This window comes from Panthera leo, chromosome C1, assembly GCF_018350215.1.
Source record: "Panthera leo isolate Ple1 chromosome C1, P.leo_Ple1_pat1.1, whole genome shotgun sequence".
NCBI classification, from domain to species: domain Eukaryota; kingdom Metazoa; phylum Chordata; class Mammalia; order Carnivora; family Felidae; genus Panthera; species Panthera leo.
The window spans coordinates 90,569,253-90,582,164 of NC_056686.1; positions in this window are offsets into that span (position 1 = coordinate 90,569,253).

The window sequence follows — 12,912 nt, forward strand, 5'->3', positions numbered from 1 at the left end:
AGACCATGCTGTCATCAATGTATCTCAAAATTCAACTTAGTCTTTTTGTTTTTAAGTTCAAAAATTTATTTTTTTAAATTTTTTTAATGTTTTTATTTATTTTTGAGAGAGAGAGAGAGAGAGAGAGAGAGAGAGAGAGAGAGATGGAGCACAAGACGGGGAGGCGCAGAGAAAGAGGAGACAAAGAATCCTAAGCAGGCTCTAGGCTCTGAGCTGACAGCAGAGAGTCCAATGTGGGGCTCGAACTCATGAATCACGAGATCATGACCTGAGCCAAAATCAGATGCTTAACCAACTGAGCCACCCAGATGCCCCCTAAGTTCAAAATTTTAAATTCTAGAGAAGCAGAGTAGTTTGTTGACCCATTCCTCTTCCAGTGTGATTGAACTGAAGTGAAAGATATCTGATCAACAAGAATACTATATACAAAGTCAAGAAAGAGATGATAGAATGGGAAAAAATGTCTGCAATGTCCAAAACTGACAAGACACTTATAATCAGAATACACAAGGAACTCCTAAAAATTAGCTAAGAAAAAAATTATCTAATAGGAAAAAGGATACAAGTAATACGAAACAGAAAATCCCAAAATTTATGAAGCATGTGAAGAGATGTTAAAACATCCTAGTAATCAGACATGCAAATCAAAGCCAGAATAAGAAATCGATCTAAACCTATTAGTTCAGCACAAATTAGAAAGGCGGTAATGCCAAGTGTTGGCAGTAATGTGGGGCTGCAGGAATCTTCAGCATTATTGTTGGGAGTGTGAACTAGAGCAGCTATTCTGAAGAACAATCTGGCTCTGCACAGTCAAAATAGTATGTGTACAACTTACCATTTCCAATTCTATTTTGGCTATATATCCCCAAGAAGCTTGTACATAAGTCCCAAAGGGGACATGTGCAAGGATATTCCCTGCAGTGTTTTTTGTGGAGGCAAACTTGAGTGTCTATTACTGGAAGAGCAATAGGTAAAATGTTCTGAATGCACACCATGGAGTTTAATGCACCGTTAAAAGCAACGTCTTTGATGTAATCATAGCAACATGGATAGATTTAAAGGCATTGCTCAGACTGAAAAGCAGAGGCTAAATAAAATATGTTATACAATGCTACTTATACTAATTAAAATTGTATACTAACAAAACAAAAATACACATTTTGCCAGAGTATGTGCCAACAAAAAGATACATGTATACGTGTGAAAATTTGCCTATGGTGGAGAAAGGGAGGAAGATGGGAGTTTGGAATGGAGATACAACAGAATCATTAAATAAATGAAACAAGGAAGGGGATGTGTATGGATCAAAGGTGATAGTGAACCATGAGATAAGTAGTTAACCGTACTACTCATCACCTGCCTATGTATTTACATAGGTTTCATTAATGAAAATTGTATTAAAGAAATTAAAATAGAAGTCCATTTAAACATATGATCTTGATTATATAAAGAAGAATCTAGTTTGAGGGGTAAGGAAGCTAGATATGAACAGAGATTAAAAACAGCTACTCTCAGGGCACCTAGGTGGCTTAGTTGGCTGAGTGTCTAACTCATGATTTGGGCTCAGGTTATGATCCCAGGGCCATGGGATGGAGCCCCACATTGGGCTCCACACTGAGGCACTGAGCATGAAGCCAGATTAAGATCCTCTCTCCCTTTTCCCCTCCCCTGAGTCCATGCTCACTCACGCTCTCTCTCTCTCTCTCTCTCTCAAAACATAAAAAAACTTAGCTACTCTCAACTTTTGAAAATTTGTGTGATCCACAATTCCTTTTAATATTCCAATACATTTTACAATGGTCTTACTTTATTACCACATTTTCCTAAAACCACACAGGAACTAATTTTAATTGAACAAACTGTATACACATTTTCTTTCCAGCCTAATCTTTCCTTACATTTGTATTGATTTTTACATCCACATGATGATCAATTCAACTTTCGATATCACTTAGTGACCCTTCCATGAATCAGCCAACAGCTTCCCGTGCCTTGTGTCATTCATGCACAAGCTTCACCTTATCCTAGACCTCATTGTCTCATGGTTTTCTTCTTTAGAGGCCTCTAATAACTTCTTTACAATGTATTCTGCTACTTCCTCCCATTCATCAGCCCTGCTACTTTTCACTGTCACTGGTTGTTCAATAGCTCAAAGAATAAACTATTAAGAAACTTGATTACTATTGATACCTTGACACCATAGTCACGGAATTCAACATCTAAAATCTTACCACTTCTGTCTTAGCAGACAGCCTCATTTCAGACTTTATTAAGGATATTGAGTTCTGTAACCACCCTGCCCCTCAATTTCCCAAATGTTGATCATTATCCCTATCTACTCATCCTTTTATCACTTCACAGGAGCAGAAATCTTTTCTCGTATCTAACTTCACCTCAGTAATAAATCCCAAAACTTTCAATTCCTGAGAAACTTGCTCCCATTTTATCTCATCTCTCTTAGTGGCTCCTGTTTCTCTGTCTTCATTGGGTTTTTCTTCAAGCATACTTAAGTCTTCTCTCATCTTGAAAATAATTTTTGCACTCAAATCATCCTTCCAGCCTAAACTTCTCTCTTCCTGATCCTATGGAAGGACTGGCTATATTTCTTTTTTTATATATTTTTTTAAGTTTTTATTCATTTTTGAGAGACAGAGAGAGACAGAGTGTGAGCAGGGGAGGGGCAGAGAGAGAGGGAGACACAGAATCTGAAGCAGGCTCCAGGCTCTGAGCTGTCAGTACAGAGCCCAACATGGAACTTGAACCCATGAGCCGTGAGATCATGACCTGAGCTGAAGTCAGATACTTAACTGATTGAGCCATCCAGGTGCCCCAGGACTGGCTGTATTTCTTAAATGAGGCATTTAGACACATAGCATCGTGTTGTGGCTTAATAATTTTTTGTTTGTTTGTTTTGGGTAATTGTTCACTTTACATACCTCCCCTACCCAAACACACACATACATACATGGGCACACATACAATTGATTTCTTAGACAGAATGTGAACTCTGTGTTAAAATGTTAGGGACATTGTCTCTGTAGACATACCCTTAAATAGCAAAGACCCAGAAATATGAATTATTTACAAGTCTTTCCTGGATAATTTCCACTGCTTCCTGAGTTCTCTGTTTCTCCCCCACTCCAACCTTCTCTCTTTTTAAATATCTGTATTTCTCTATTGTCTGGAAAATAAAGTTCATCACTTTGGCGTGACACATCATCCTTTAGCATAGCATATAATCTGTTTCAAAATGTACCCCAAATCCTCTCTCCAGTTTCAGCTTCTCTCAGAACCCTTATTTTCCCCTATGTGTTCCATGTCCTAGCTGTATCAAACTAAGCATTTACTAAAAAACAATCTGCTACCTTTTTGTCTCATTTTTATGCTTTCTACATTCTGGCCTACCTACCTGGAATATCTGTTTTTATCTCTACCTAGTAAACTTGTATTCAGCCTTTAAGATCTTTCTCTAATATCGTCTTCCTTGTGATTTTCATAGGCATTAGGTGAATAGTAACATTCTTTCTGTTCCCATGGCATTCTGTTAGCACCCTGTTGTTCTGTATCATAACACGCATCATACTTTATAGTAATGACCTAAAGAATATCTGACTTAACCACCAGAATGCAAGCATATACAGTCTATCTTATTAATCACTATATCACCAGCATGGAAGTGACTGCCTATTATATAATAACCTGTAAAGCCTCATTGAATGAATAGCAGAAAGAATGAATGAATTCGTTGTATTCATCTTTACATGTCTTCCACTTTATCCACTACCCATAAAATTGTTCCAGAGCAAGAGTTAGTGCTCAATAAAAAGTTGTTGAGTAGATCAACAGAGGGATAAATGAATGTGTTTATTACATTTTTCTTTGTCTAGGCTTTATCAAACCACTCCCCTTCCCATATGAAATTGTTATTAACCATTAAAATTGATAAGACACTGACCTGTCTCAGCTTTATGGACCCCTGACACATTCAAAAATGTGTTGAATATATTTATATTTATGTAGTATGTAAATATGTAAAATATATTTATAAATTTATTTTGGGGAAGTTTACTTTTTATTGTTATTATATTAGGGGCATAGAAATGGATTAATCATAATCCTTGGTTCATGAACATTATCATTATCAGTTATTAATGTCCTTTTGAATTTGATTTGTCTGATTATTTGTACATTTATTTACTGAATGGGTTTCAATGAATCCATCAAACCAGCTAAGGATAGAGTATTGCCAGTGGCTTATATCTATCTCTGCATTACTTCTTATTCTACACCTCCCCTTCCTCACTGTGCCACAGTAACCTCTATACTGAATTTTGTTTTTATCATTCCCTTGCTTTGTTGTTTTTTGTTTCTCCTTTATCACATATAGATGAACACTTGCTTTAGAACTATATAAAAAGTGTGTCATACTGTATATATTCTTTTGGGAATTTCTTTGTTTCCTGAGCATTACATTCCTGTTTTTCCTACAGTTATATTTTTTTCTTCTGGAATGATTAAAATCCATTGTATTATAATTAGATTATTAGTTATAGGAGAGCAATGTCTCCTTTCTGAGAAGTCTGACTCCTCTTAGACATGTGATTTCCAAACACTTATTCAGTGATAAAATTAGTATATTTTTAGATTGAGACTTAAAGGTTATATCTAAACTCTAAGCACATTGCTCATTGATTTATTTTTTTAAATAAGACATAAAGTTTTAAGCATATGAGTCTGTAGCTAACTACCCAAATACATCTGGGATTACTTTATGGCTCACTAACAAGAACACAATCTCTTCTTGTCTAATTTGTACTTTCAAGAAGCATATTTTTAGCCTGCCTACTGTGCACCTGGCACTGATTATAATTTCAGGTACTCCTTTTGTTTGGTCATTTTCCTGACTTACCTTTTACCAACCAATCACATAAAGGATGAACTCTACCTGTCAGTAATCCAGTGTACGGTGGCTGATATATAATTCTCATACCCAATAGAAAATGATTTTAGCATGAGACAAAAGCAGGGAAAGCAACAGCAAATCTTAATGTGGTACCATGACATTGACTCTAAAGAGGTAAAAGGCTGCACATTGTTACAGTGAAAGACACAGGCTTTAGTACCTGGCTCTGCCATTTTTTTGTCTGAGTATTCTTAAGCAAATTACTTAACCTCTCTATACCTCAGTTTGTTCATCTATGTAAAGAGATTAACAACAGGGTTGTCACAAAGATGAAATGATTTAATATTTATGAAGTTCTCAGAAAAATGTCTGTTACATAATACAAGCCAATATAAGTATGTGATAGGTAAATAAATGATTTTACTGGTATTTCATATTTGCTTGATTCTAACTTTATCTGCATTTAGATTCCTTCTAAAAGAGTAATAATAGCAGTATGTTGGCACTCTACGAGGATTTTTTTCTGTTGGAAACCATGATATCCTATCCAACAATGCAACTCTGATATAAGACTATGCTCTTGATAATTATGGGTTGGAATTTGGTTTTGCATATATGCAAATTTCAGGTGAGGCCACTGTGTTGACCTAACTCATTCATGCAGTTATGCAATGAATATTTATCGAGCTTTTAGTTTATGCAGAGAACTGTGCAAGTGCTTCAGTGAATATAAAGATAAACCAGACATGGGACTTGACTTTGAGCTGCTTACAATCTAGTAGCACAGATGACATGAAGATGTCATATAACAAGTGAAGGTAAATTGTTATGGGACTCGGGAGAGGGACATCTTTTACCCAGATAGAGGTACCAAGAATTCCTAAGGAGAATGCAGTTGAGGTAGATCCTAAAGGATGAGCGAAGTATGTAAAGGAAAAATGTTTCCAGTGTGAGAGCACAGGATTGTGTAATTGGGCAGCAAGTTAGCCAAGTTTGTCAATATGGGAAGTAAGAATAAATCAGGCTAAAAGGTAAACTAAGACTAGATACGAATAGCTTGTCATAATTAAGCATATATTATGCTCTAGGCACTGTGCTGACTGTTCTAAATATATTCTTGTATTTAATTCTCACAATAGCCCTGTGAATAGGTACTAATATTATCCCTTTTTTGTAGATGAAGATGCTGAAGGTCAAAGAGGTTAAGAAGATCTCTAATGTCCCCCACTAGCAAGTAGGAGATTTGGGTTTTCAGTTAGGTCACTCAGAAACTAGTCTCAGATGAAACCTATAAGACACTGCCTGAAATTAGTCTTGAATTAATTTAAGATTTTCATTTTTCATTTGTGTTATATAGCTAAGGCCCCAAAAAAGGAAAGATTTGAGTTCTAAATAAGTATTAAAATCCTTGCTATGCAGAGATACTATTTGGAAAAAGGTGCCAAGCCCATATAAAAGAATGTGTATCTGGGATGCTTTTATTGCCGTTAACTCCTTGCACACTCTGATGGAGATTACCGTGCAGGACATTCCTATATAGGGAGTGTTCTTGGCATCAACACCTATGGAAGGAAAAAGATAAAAGCAGGATTGGGTACAAGAAATTTTTCTATAATGAAGTCTCAACAAAGTCCTCAGCTCACGCCTTAGAGTGCTTTGCTGCCAAGATGGCTTTTAGAGTTATCGCAACTTGAGTTGAGGGGACCAGGAGACTTTTTACCCACTTGTTCACCAGTCATTGGATGGGATCTAGTCCTAGAAGGAGTATGACCTTGGACACAGAAAATTCTTCAGTTCAGGTATTCTCAAAGGTGGCTGACAACTGGGGACTGTCTGTTGGTAGCACTCCGTGGAAATAAGTCCTTCATTGCTAAAGAAGAATCTTCTCGAAAAAGGCTTATCACCATTTCCACCACAGGTAACAGATTAACCCCCAAATCTCAAAGACTTAACACAAGAGGAATCAATTTCTTTTTCACATGAAGTCCAATTGGCATTGGGATTCAGTGGTTGCTCTGGCCATGCCATCATTCTTGAACCTAGGGTCATTCTGTCTGTGGCTTCTCCTACCTTTCCATTCATCCAGCAGAGGGTGAGGAAAGAGTAGAGAATCAAAAAGGAGATTGCCATAAACCAAGGTTGGAAGTAATATATATCACTCTTGCCCATCTTCCAGGGGGCAGAAATCACATGAACATACTTACCTGAAAGGGAAACTAGAAAATGTAGTTAATCTGTGTGCTCAGAAAGAAAGAGAAATGCATTTTGACACAGCTAGCCAGTCTTTGCTGAAAGGACTTTCTCAATAATACTAATTTTTCTGTCTTTTTATTGTACTATGCAATGTGCTTTCCAGATGATTCAGCATGGAACTCAGCATACATGGAATTCCTTAGTATTGAATGGCATCTTTGAGATCAGGGAGACCTAACGACTGACCTAGACTTCAACAGAACTTAGAAAATGTGTAAGTGCATTTACACATTTAAATGCACTTTAAATGATTAAAATGATTAAAATGATTGGTCAAAAGTGTATGTTTATTGTACTCATTTACCTCAAGTCTGTCCTTCTTCCCCAGTGCTCTCCTTCCAAAAAAATTATACTGTAAAACATTTGGTCTATTTACAGTAATATTCTCTTACAAAGATAACCATACTTATTCTTCTTTTGGTTAGACTTTTTAGAGTTTGGGGCCACGAGTTAAGAGGGTATCACCATCAGTGCTTACTACTGGAAACACTACAATATACACTACTGAAAATTCTTCAGTGAGTAAAGGGCAAGTGGCAAGAACATAGTAAATACCACAATTTTATATTCATAAAATTCTAAGTTTCTAATCAACATTTATCCTAAAGCTAGCAGGAAAAGGAATACATTACTTACTTTTTGGACTTATCTCTAGCTCAGATGGGCTGGCATGCAATAATATACCATGCTGGCATGCTTATTTCCTTGAGCTATACTATACAGCCACTTCTCTCCTTCACTTAAATCGCTGTATTTCTAAAATAACATCCTGACACTTTTTATCCTCTATGTGTATCATTCCAGCACTTTCCTCTTCCAACTGTAGCATGAAATGTGTATTAACAAGTATGAGACATCCAGGGATTGTTTCATACAAGGGAACCAGCGCTGCAGTAAAAGCAACTTGAAAAACTCAAACTTGTTATTTCTCCTCTTTCTGCCTTGAATGAGCTTTAGGGTCAGACTCTTCAGGTCCATATGTTGCTACCTTCTAAACACTGTGTGTAGGGGCAAATCATTTTACCTTTATACTCTTCGGTCTTTTTATCTATAGAACAGGGGTAATGGAATGCCTGGATGGCTCAGTCAGTTGAGCATCCGACTCGGTTTTGGTTCAGGTCATGATCTCATGGTTCATGAGATTGGTTCCTGAGACTGAGTCCCTGTCTGACTCTGTGCTGATAGTGGGAGCCCATTTGAGATTCTCTCTCTCCCTCTTTCTCTGCCCTGACCCCACTCATTCTCTCTGTCTCTCTCAATATAAATAAATCAATATAAAAAAGAACAGAGGTAATGATAATGTGATATTGTGATTTATAATAAGAAATATATATTTGGTCTTTGTTTCAGTTTCTGGCACAGAGCTCATAAAACCATTGGAATTTCCTAAGGGCCTACAGCTTCTAGGGTGTCTTTTTGTATGTTAATTAAGTGACTTTTGGAAAGCATCTAAAGATGGGTGTTGGTTGCCAGAGGACCCAGCCAAGTGATTAAAGGGCTGGAACTTTCAGTCACCCTCCTGAACTCCTGAGAGGGTAGAGGGCCTGAAGATGGAATCAATTGCCAATGGCCAATGATTTAACCAGTCATGCCTGGGTAATGAAGTCTCCTAAAAACCCAGAGTTCAGAGAACTTCCAGGATGGTGAACACTTGGAGATGCAGGGAGATGTACTTGGAGAGTGCACAGAAACTCTACATCCTTTCCCCATAACTTGCCCTATGCATCTCTTCCATATTGTTGTTCCTAAGTTATATTCTTTTATGATAAACCAGTGATCTACTAAGTAAAATATTTCTCTGAGTTCTGTGATTTGCTCTAATAAATTAATCAAGCCAAAGGAGAGAATCTTTGGAAGCTTTGATCTATAGCCTTTAGTCAGAAGCACAGGTGATAATCTGTGGGGTCGAGTGGGGGACAAGTCTTGTAGGACTGAACCCCTAACCCTTAACCTTAACCTAATCTGATGCTATCTCTGCATAGATAGTGTCAGGAGCGAGGTGAATTGTAGAACACCAAGCTGGAGTCCAAGAATTGCTAGTTGATATGTAGGAAAACAAAAAAACAAAAAAACACCTCCCAAACATTGGAATTGGTGACCAGAACATTTTGGTCTACCATCATGTAGAGCTTTTGGCGACTGTTGAGAATTAACACTCGTTATGTGCCTGCTACTGCTCCTAGTGGTTTTCTCATTTAGTTCTTGTATACCTAAACTGCATGAGGTGAAATCAGTTATCCCCCTGTCTCCTGTTTTATAGATAAGAAAAGTGACGCATAGAAATTTTAAGTAACTCTCCAAAGGTCTTACTCATACTATGGACAAGGCCAGAATCTGAGTCCAGCCAGTCTGACTCCAGAAATAACACTTTCAACCAATACACTATATACTGAGAATTGTAGCTAACTGATTCAGGGTCACTTAAAACACCCCTGTTAGGCAAAATATGACTCTGTGTCACAGAATGGGAACCTAAGTGACATCTATAACTTACTGCCTCCAAACCTGTACTTTTGCTTGCCTGTCTGAGTTAATATCAGCAGTGGAAAATCTACGTGTTCAAAATCCTTTGAATTCTCCAATAATGATGATGATACAAATCCATACAGCTAGAAGTTTACCTGCAGACTCAGTTTATTCTCCTAGAAATTATTCTGTATGAATCCAACAGGTAATTTTAAGATAGCTTTCTCTCTTTTTAAAATTTTTATTTTTATTTTAGAAAGAGAGAAAGAACATGCAGAAGAAGAGCAGACAGAGAGAGAGAGAGAAAGAGAGAATCTCAAGTAAGTTCCATGCTCAGCAGGGAGCCCAATGCAGGGCTTGATCTCATGATTCTGGGATCATGACCTGAGCCAAAATCAAGAGTCAGATGCTCAATTGATGGAGCTACCCAGGTGCCCCAAGATTGCTTTATTTAAAATATAAATAACTTAATGGAAATGATATAAATATTAACATTATAAGGATAACAAGTCAAATCAATCATGGCTTATGACATGAATAAAAAATCTCCCAAGGACTAAAGTTTGAATGAGAGAATTTTTTTTTCTAAGTACAGTTTCAGTTTCAATGTATTCTTTCTTTGTGACTCCTAAGAAGTGAAAGATAAAGTCCAATCCTTCACTTAAAATTTTCATTTTTTAAAACATAAGGAATTGGAGGTGTCTTCTTTTTTTGTTACTAAGTAAATCTTTCTCAAAAATAACTTTTCATATTTACATAGCTCACTTCTCCAAGAAACTCAAACTAAAGCACTCATTGTAACAAATTACCCATGAAATAAAATTTGAAAATGTAACATGACAAAGTATTTAAATTTAGAATTTCATTGGTAATAAAATACCTCAAAGACTCCAAAGGACTCCTGACTTAATGCTGGTCCTGAGAAAAACTGGAATGGAGTATTGTACAATAGTGACGTGGAGGAAAAAAGTTATGGTTCTACTTGTTTGTTTTTTTTAATTTTTTAAAATGTTTATTTATTTTTGAGAGAGAGAGAGAGAGAGAGAGAGAGACAGTGCGAGTTGGGGAGGGGCAGAGAGAGAGGGGCAGAGAAGCAGGCTCCAGACTCTGAGCTGTCAGCACACAGCCCAATGCGGGGCTCAAACCCAGGAGATGCAAGATCATGACCTGAGCCAAAGTCGGATGCCCAACAGACTGAGCCACCCAGGCTCTCCTCTATTTGTTGTGAATACCTGTGTGCTACTTGAAACCCACTGTTCTGACCTCTAGGATTGGCACCAGGAGTTTTTAAGGGAGGATACCTAATCCTCTTGAGTGATATACAGTGGCTCACCACAAACATTAACTCCTGCTATAGATGTTGGCCACAAAGAAGTTGTTTTCCTGTTTTCAGGTATCTTATAGCATTTTCATTCTTAATATTAAAATTCTTAATGCATTCTGCATTCTGTCATTGGTTGTGAGCCTATAACTTCCCTACTGGCTTCGAAATTCCTGAAGATAAGTGATCACGCCTTCTTCAGTTTTGAGTCTACACCATGCTTAGTAGATACTCACCATTTCTTGACTGAATGAGTGAATAAGTGAATAGATAGATGGATGGTCTGTGCATTCCTGAAGAGTGATAGTCCCTAGAATTCTATTCCAGTCAATTTATGCACATCTTTCTAATATACATGGAGCCAGCATATTCAGGAGCTGGGGACTCTTGAGCCTATTCCTGATAACTTATCACTAGCTACCATTTGCTGAGTAATAGTGTCAGGCAATGTTAAGATAATCATGACAATTTTTGAGAGAGAGAGAGGGAAGGAGAGAATATGTGTGTGCCTGAGGGAGGAGCAGAGGGAGAGAGAGAGAATCTCAAGCAGGCTCAATGCTTGAGCCCCATGTAGGGCTCAATCCCACATCACTGGGATTGTGACCTGAGCCAAAATCAATAATCAAATGTTCAACAGACTGAACTAACCAGGTGCCCTGGACAATCATCACAATTTTTAATCCTCACATAAATCTTTCAAAATAAGAGTATTAGCCCTGTTTTCCTAATGGAAAATGGGCATAGAGGGATTGTGTACCTTGCTCAACACAACTAGTAAACAACAAACCGTGGTCTAAATTCAAAGTTTGTGGTCTTAAGATGGCATTGTAAAGAAAGTCTCTTTTTTTTTTCTCTCAAAGTGTATTGTTGGTATTACCCAAATTTATAATTTATAGACATAATGTATGAAGATTAATGTAGTGTCAGTAAAGTACTTGCTGACAATTGGAAAGTAAGTGTATCTTCAAACCATTCTTTTCTTGTTGGCAATTTTTGTTCTTTCTTTCTTTAAAAGCTTCCTTTATTTCTCAGGACTCAGGGTATTACTCACTACTCCTCCTTTCCAGAAATATATGCAAAGTTTTAGTAGCCAAACAGGAAACAAAGTTCAACTTAGCAAACTGTGTTATATAAACTGCATTGATAAGCTATGGTGTATAAGCAGGCATTTAGGCCTGAGTCTGAACTGGGATTTCCTGTTCCTCCCCCTTAATTGAAAACAGAGGGAAATGGGGGGCACTTGGGTGGCTCAGTGAGTTGAGCCCTACTTCGGCTCAAGTCATGATCCCATGGCTTGTGAGTTTGAGCCCCACGTGGGGCTCTCTGCTGTCAGCACAGAGTCTACTTCGGATCTTCTGTCCTCCCATCTCTCTGCCCCTTCCCCACTTGTGCTTTCTCTCTCAAAAATAAATAAATCTTAAAAAAAAGAGAAAAGAAAAGAAAGGAAAGGAAAGGAAAGGAAAAGAAAAGAAAAGAAAAGAAAAGAAAAGAAAAGAAAAGAAAAGAAAGAGCGAGACTCACAGGATAGACCCAGCCTGACTTACCTGCCATCGCCAACAGAGAGGCTGACATGCAGAGAGAATTAGAGGGAAGATTCTGGTGACATGTGGTTCCTTCCAGCCAACTGGAAAAGCCTGCCATTCTCAGGCTCAGATAGTGAAAGAGGTCTTGTAGAATCCATTTCCTGCCTTTAGGTACAGTGATTCCTCCCGCAAGTAAATATTAGTCAAGGAAGTTCTTAACTCTTAGATCATAAGGAATCAGATAAGTCACCCCTCTCCACTGTGGAGAGGAAAAAGTAGAGGACGCAGGGTTCTGGCTTCAATTCTCTCCCTGTGGGTATACCAATGAGGGGGAAAAAATGAGAAACTCCCTTCCCACCCCACCCACGATGTAGCCTATAATACTGATATATAATCTGTTTTACATGCAGATCTCATTCAGATGTCACCTGCTCTGTGAGGCCTTT